This window comes from Echinops telfairi, unplaced genomic scaffold (genome assembly GCF_000313985.2).
Source record: "Echinops telfairi isolate 266 unplaced genomic scaffold, ASM31398v2 ScPeMD7_11;HRSCAF=52, whole genome shotgun sequence".
Lineage (NCBI taxonomy): Eukaryota > Metazoa > Chordata > Mammalia > Afrosoricida > Tenrecidae > Echinops > Echinops telfairi.
In genome coordinates this window covers 269,259-277,282 of record NW_022103908.1, presented here as the reverse complement: position 1 = coordinate 277,282, position 8,024 = coordinate 269,259, and the positions used below count along the sequence as shown (strand labels likewise).

Genomic DNA, 8,024 nt, shown 5'->3' with positions numbered 1-8,024 from the left:
GAGATGTCGGACATTGTAAGATATGACAAAATAATTTCTAAATTATCAAGGGTTCATGAGGGAGGGGGGAGTGGGGAGGGATGCTGGAAAATGAGCTGATATCAAGGGCTCAAGTAGAAAGAAAATGTTTTGAGAATGATGATGGCAACAAATGTACAACTGTGCTTGACACAATGGATGGTTGTATGGATTGTGATAAGAGTTGTACGAGCCCCCAATAAAATTATATATATATATATATCTCAAATAATTTTTAAGTTGCTATAAGGTTTGGTTTTTCCATCTCAAAAGTTTGTCAGCCCCTGCTATTGGGGAAGATCTTTTCATTTACCAGCTTCTGGTAGACCTAAGTGTTCCCTGGCTTGTGGCAGCGTAATCCCAACCCCTGCTTCAGTCTTCACATAGCAGTCTTTCCTGTCTCTGTATCTCTTGTAATGACACCAGTCCAGTTAGGGTCCACCGTACTCCAGTCTGAATACAATACAGCTTTTAAATTCTTACTACCAAATAAGGGCACATCCACAAACTTCACCTTTTGTGAGGTGTGGGACACAATTCAACTCAAAACCAATATAGTGAGCCTCAAACTTATTGTGGTCTTTGGAGTTGTGAAGTCTTTTAATTGATAACAGCTCTTGGGATGTAATTGCAGACATTGCTCTCAGGTTTGCAGCAAGTGAAGTTGAGAATGAACAGTTAGGAACTGAGAGCCTGGTGTCTCATGCTTAGACAAGTGGCTATCTAGGATTGCCAAGGTCTTTTATTTTTTATTAATTTTTAAAAATAGACCTCAAGGCCTGTTCAATATCAAAATAAATCTTCATGAGTTCCTGATGAATTAATTTTAAATTCTAGCCCTTGTTGATAAAGAAAAAAAAAAGGTGGTCTTGATTTTGATTCATTCCTTACACATCAAGTGAGTGCGGTCTTAACATCGAGTTTTACTCGACAACATTGGAGAAAAGACTGAAGTTGTCATTGATTTCATTCAATGCTCACGGAAGCAACAGTCCAATCAATGTAGTCCCATCAGGGAAATCTGCACAGCTTCTTTAAAGTGTTGACGAGCAAAGAGGTCATTTTGAGGACCACAGGCCCCCAACCATGGTATTTTCCATGGCCTCAGATGCACGTGAGAGCTGGACCATGAATGAAGAAGACTGAAGAAGCGTTGCTGCGTTTGAATGACGGTGCTGGGGAAGAATGCTGAAAGCACCCCGGGCTGCCGTTCGAACAAGTAAGTCTGTCTTGGAAGAAGCACAGCTGGAATGCTCCTTAGAAGAAAGATCGCTGGGGCTGTGTCTCATATCTTTTGGATGTGTTTTCAAGAGAGACTACCCCTGGACATGGACAGCATGCTCGGTAACATAAGGATCGGTCAAAAAGAGGAAGACCCTCGTCATGGAGATGGATTCACACAGTGGCTGGAACGATGGGCTCAAGGAAAGCAATTGTGAGGATGGCGCAGGACTGGGCAGTGTTTCGTTTGTTGACAGGGTTGCTATGAGTCCGGACAGACTCAAAGACACTGACCTTAACACCAAATATATAGACCGCCTGGAAGGTCTACTCCACTTACATCCACTGGGTCAGTGGGGGAGGTGGGGAAGGGAAATTCCCTGAAGGCTCACTCAAAACACCTGGCACCTCATCAGAAAGGAATCAAAACAGCTTGGGGCAGGACCAGCTTGAGGCTCCTCCCTGCCTCCGTTCCCATGTGACTACGACTTCGGGTTGAAAACTCTATCCCACCTTCCTCTACACAGTGATTGCAGTTCTCTTCCATGTTTACTCTTTTAGTACCAATTCTTCCCTTTAAGGGGTAGTTGTTTCCTTAGTTATCATTTACATTCAATAAACTATACCCACTTCTCTGAGAATATCCAAGTAGTCACCACCACAATCACAACATAGAACATTTCCATTACCTACAGTTTCCTTGTGTCCTTTGCCATTGACCCCGACCCATGACCCCAAGTAACCACTGACTTGCTCTGTTACTGCAGCCTTTGCCTTTTCTAGGGGATGGTGCAGGACTGGGCAGGGCTTCATTCTGCTGAGTTGGAACGGAGTGGCAGAACCGAGTGGAGAGCACCTAACACTTACCCACTGCACCACCAGAGCTCCTCAAAAACTCTATGCCAAAAGTATATATATTCTTAGAATTTATTTTGATGATGCTACATTTAGGGGAAAATGTGATTAAGCAGCTGGAGTAATGAAATGATGGCACCCTATGTGCTCGCTGTCTAATACTAGGGAAGCATCACCGACATGCATTGAAAGACAATTGGATTAGAGACTATGTTGATGTAATTTATCATCTAAGAGAAAAACTTTGGGTATTTTATAACACCAAAACAAGTGTTTTATAGTTTTTCGTGACATTTTAAAGTTGTTAAGATTTACATGTGAGCGAGAAACAATATTGGTATTATTTGACTAAAGACCTTAAAGGTAAACTTTAAATTTTTCCAGAGCCATATGGCTGGCTTTCTATTCAAGGACATGAGGAATCACACACTTAGAGATACAGAGTGTTTGCCTCTCAGGGAGTTTACATTTAACCCCCTCACTCAAAGAGCACACGTATATGAGGTAGATGAAAATAATACACAGCAAGCCAAGGAAACAATACTGTCAAATTGAGTAAACTTTGTTTTCCCCCTAATATAGTCTATACCTTTTAAAATTTAGGAATTTGAACCTTTGCTTTAAAAAATAGACTGCACCACGAAAAAAACGAACTTTTTCACAATAAAAGTTTTATTCTTTTAATAAACGATCATTTACTGTTTGACACTTAAAGCTCTTTATTTCATACATTAATGTAAAACTTCAGGCTTACGAAAACTTCAGTTATGTCAAATTGGTTCTCCATTAATACCCCTTTTGGGCTTCTCATCTTTATTACATATTCTTAATAGCACAAACTTTTTATTAATCATTTTACTGGGGGCCTCTTATAGCTCTTAGAACAATCCATAATTCAGTTGTATTAAGCACATTCGGACTTATGTTGCCATCATAATTTCCAAAATATTTTCTTTCTACTTGAGCCCTTGGTAGTAGCTCCTTTCCCCCATCATCCACCCTCATGAATCCTTGATCAATTATATATTATTATTATTTCATATCTTACACCATCCGTTGTCTCCCTACACTCACAGTTCTATTAAAAATTATGGAACGCTTCACAAATTTCCGTGCCATCCTTACGCAGGGACCATGCTAATATTCTCTGTATCGTTCTAATTTTAGTATAGGTGCTGTCGATGCGAGCACAACAGCACAACTTTTGTTGTGATAAAAATAATCCCACTTATTACCAGACTGAACTATATGTATTTATATATGTCCTTTAACTGTGGTACAAAAGTCTATACATTTTAATTATAATGGATATTTATTAACTCCATTTTTAAGACAAAAGGATTACCTAAAATTCTTAGAAATTAAGTAGAAAGGTATTGCTACTAGGGCTCTACTTGCCCAGGTCCATTCCAAACAGAACCTGTTGAAGCATGTCTCTGTGGCCAGTGTGTGACTGCCAACCTGGGTCTCAGTAACACACTTTATCTTGTTAGGATGCCTTCTAAACAAAAGCGCTGAGGGGAAGACATTTTATACAGAACACTGCCACTGGTTTTCTCAGGGTCTCATTCGTTTTTCACTCAGAACACAGTGGAGCTTGGAAGGTGGTTTATTTTTTCCATCCCCAGAGTTTTGGGCCTCTGGTGATCCTGAGCTCTTTGAAAGCAGAATCCTCCTCCAGGACTAACCCTGAGACCCACGAAGTAGATTGACTTCCAATGGGTGCCAAAACAGGGAGAAAGAGAAAACAAATCTAGACCAAGTAAAAATTAAAGTATCTTACTAATTAAAACAAGCCAGTAATTAAGTTTGGTTGAACCTCAGACACAGCAAAACAGAGTCTCAGAGATCCAAAAGTTACACAGGCAGCTGCTAACATCTGTTGGAAAAAAACCAAACCCACTGCCATGGAGTCAATGCCAGCTCAGAGCGACTCCCCTGTGGGTTTCTGAGACCTTACTGTTCCCAAAGAGAGTTCAGAGGAGAGTTCAAATCACTCTGCTGGAGCCAAAGTACAATTTCCCAGATTCCAGGAGCGGCCAGAGGGAGCTGCCCTCAGATCTCCCTTCTAACACCAAAATTGTAGGGAAAAAAAACGAAACTAAAATTCTATTCAAAATAAAATCGAGTTTTACTAATGGCAGAAAGAACATTTTGCAAAACAGAGAAAGACAATGCCCGTAAAATCTGGTAAAGTGTCCCCAGAGCGGTGCACTTACAAATGTTAGGGAGCTAGCTTAGGGTCAGGGGGTTATCCCTCCCATGCCTGCAAAGGCCCCCATAGAGGAGGTTGGAAAGAAATCAGGCAGCCATTGAATACCTATGAAGACCCCAAACTGAGCATGCTCTGTATTCAAGCCCTTGAGCCAGGTGGGAGGTACACAGGGCAGGCCAAACTAGGCCCAGGCTCATGACATCATCACGTAGGTGGGCCTAACTCAGTCAATGGGGTCACCCAATACCATCAACCACGCTTTCCCCCAGCCAGGGGGTGGGCTAGAATAAAGGCAGGGAACACGCTCCTGCTCAGAGGCTGGTAGAGGGGGAGGGTCGTCTCCCTCCCGTATGTTGGTGCACATGTGGGCCTACATGACTGAGTTGTGGCCCACATGTTCTTAGCCCCTAGGGTTCTTGGGCATCTGGCCTCCCAGGATCCCCCCAGTTCTACATGTTTGGGTGCTCTTTACCACGTGGCTGGGCACAGTTGTGAACCCCCTTTGAGACTGTAAAACCTGAAACTTGTCCTGTTCATAAAATCCCACTTGAATTACAATTCTTTCATCGTGCAAAGCCAAGAAGTGAGGCATTACTGACTCCAGAAACCTAACACAAAAGCTTATAAAAACAGTGGAAGAACCAAAGGACGAGACCCATTGCCATCAAATCTATTCTGTCTCATAGGGTATAGCTGAAATCTTGTGATTGGTCTTGTTTAGAGTGTGGGGGTTGTAGAACAGGTTTATAGAAAAATACAGGGCTTTATAAGGTCCCAAGCACAGGTTAAGAAAAATAAAAAAATCCCTGCTCGGTTTAAAGGGCTAGTTTCTGAGCACCTGTCAAAGGTTAGAGCCCTCTGATTTGACACCTGTACATACCAGGAGCCTGACAGAACCACATTCTAAACCTTTCCCTTCTAATCGTTTGTAAAACTTTACAATGCTTTTGTAAAACTTTCCATCTTATCTCAGATGAAGTCTCAAGAGTAAGAAAAAGGAATTTTGACCTATTGTTGAACTTGACCTACAGTCCAGTTTTGAGCCCTAGTCCTGTCAAGTATTTACCTTAAAACAAAACAAAACAAAAAAAACACATGCCTTTCTATCAAGGTGCCTGGGGATGGATTTCAACTGACAGCTTGACACTCCCTCCCCCAACACCAGCACCACCAGGGACTTGTCGAAGAGTGCTCAAAACAAAACAAGAACCCAGTTGCTGTGGAGTTGACTGGACTCAGGGTGCCCCTGTGCGACAATGCAGAACTACGTCAGAGCCCCAGTGCCCTTTGCGGACCTCGGTCCACGGGATAGTGTGCAACAGCCAGCTGTTGGATCAACAGAGCAGCACAGGCGGCCCTCGCCTCCCAGGAACTTTATAAGGACCAAACTCAGAAATCAACTTACGGCCATCAAGTCGATTCCAACTCAGTGACCCTAGAGCAGCCGTTCTCAACCTGTGGGTTGTGACCCCTGTGGGGGTCAAACGACCCTTTCACAGGGGCCACCCAATTCATAACAGTAGCAAAATGACAGTGATGAAGTAGCAACGAAAATAATTTTATGGTTGGGGTCACCACCACATGAGGAACTGTATCAAAGGGTCGGGGCATGAGGATGGTTGAGAACCGCTGCCCTAGAGGAAAGATAAGGTCTGTTAAGTAGCACTAAGGGAGTAAAAAGCCTCATCATTTTCCAGTGGAGCACCTGATGGCTTTGAACTGCTGACTTTATGGTTAGCAGGCCAACAGGTAACTCACTACATCACGAGAATCAGCCTGGAGAGGGGAGCATTCTGCTTAACGCACTGACCCAAAGTCCCCCTCTAGTACGAGTGTTGTGCCCCTGAAATGTCATTTACACAGACTATTGGCTTAATCCAGGGATCAACCCCCGCAACTTTTTACAAAACATAATTTTATCGGGGGCTCTTACAGCTCTTTTAACATTCCAAGTGTATCAAACATATTTGTACATATGTTGCCATCATCATTTCTAGAACATTTTCTACTTGAGCCCTTGGTATAAGCTCTTTTTTCCCTCCCTCCCCAACCTCCCAGCCCCCATGTACCCTTGATCAAGTATATATTGTTATTGTTATTTCATTTCTTTTTTTTTTAAGAACCCATGGGGGCAGTATTATTTTGTATCTTACACTGTCCCTTGTCTCCCTTCACCCACATCTGTTATTCATCCCCTTCAGGGGAGCTATATATCCAGTCTTGTGATGGATCCCCCCTTTCTCTCCCTTCGCCCTCTCTGACCATCCCCCTACCCTCCTGATATCGCTACTCCCATTACTGTTCCTGACCTGGATTCCACGTGTTGAGAGCTCTTATCTGTACCAATGTGTGCTCTCTGTCTAGCCTGATTTGTAAATTGGAACTGGGTCATGGTAGTGGTGGAGGGTGGGGTGAGAAGGAAGTATTCAGGAACGAAAAGAATGATGTGTGATTCATCGGTGCTACACTAAACCTTGGCTGAATCATCTCTTCCTTATACCACTTCTTTGGAGGAGATATCAAATTAACTATAGATGGGCTTTGGGTCTCCACTCCAGCCCCTTTCTTTTGCATCAATATAGTTGTTTGTTTTGGATACCTGATGCCTGATTGCATCAACATCTCATGATCACACAGGCTGGCGTGCTTCTTCCATGTGGGTTAATCTGCTTCCCTGTTAGATGGCCATTTATTTGACTTCAAGCCTTTAAGACCCCAGACACTGTATCTTTTGATAGCCGGGCACCATCTGCTCTCTCGACCACATTTGCTTATGCACCCCTTTTGTCTTCAGCGATCTCATGTAGGGAAGGTATCAAAAAGTGCCAGGTTATCAGAACAAAGTGCTTTCTGTTAAGGGAGGCCTTGAGTAGAGGCCCAAAGTCTGTCTACTATCTTAATAATTATCATATAAACATGTACATTGGCCTCTATCACTTTCATTATAAATTAATATATTTACTTATATACATTCCTCTATACCTCTAAATAGTTTTTGTCTCTATTTCTTTCCTCTATTTCCTTTCACCTTCATCCTATCCCACTATCATGCTCACCCTCCATTTGGTACTTCCTCTCAGATACATTGCTCTTGATCAAGCCCCACCTGGCATTATACACCCTCTTCACCATCCATTTTAGACCTCTTATCTCTGTGTTTGTTGGCCCCCTCCACTCCTATGTTCTCCCAGAACCGCTGGTCTGTAGTTTTCTCCTCGGGGATTGTTAGTCCTGCCTATCTTATATACCGTAGATAGACATAGGGCGAAAGAAAATAAAAAATAACCAAAACTAAAACATAACAGAGCAAAGTAACAAAACAAAACAGAACAGGAGGGAAACACCCTCCAAACCAATAAACAGTTCTAGGTCTGTCTGCTGACTCTTCTGTATGTTTTCCAATAGAGTCTGATGAGGTGCAAAGCCCTGACCCCCAAGTCAGAAGTATTTTCAGGGTTCCTCGGGGACTTGGTTACTTTGCTCCCCTTGCTGCCCAGTTGTTCTCCCTTCGAGTTTCACCCCACTGTGCATGGGGCAGACCGAGCACACTTTCTGCACAATGTCTCCAGTGCTGTCCCATGTAGCACTATGGGTCTAAGGTCCCAAGGCGGACCAAACCCCTTTCGTGAGGGGCCTTTCTCTCAATAGTACTGGCTTTGTTCTACGGCCACGCCCCTTGAGCAAGAGGACCGCCCTCCAGGGCTTCTGGGCCAGA

At 43.2% G+C, this 8,024-nt stretch overlaps 1 non-coding gene across 1 annotated transcript; it reads right to left on the bottom strand.

Annotated features, from left to right (window-relative positions):
* Positions 1-3,178: 3,178 nt before the first annotated feature.
* LOC115868530 lies at positions 3,179-3,285 on the bottom strand. Its single transcript, XR_004045652.1, has one exon. It is a non-coding gene; the product is annotated as a U6 spliceosomal RNA (small nuclear RNA).
* Between the last annotated feature and the right edge of the window lie 4,739 nt (positions 3,286-8,024).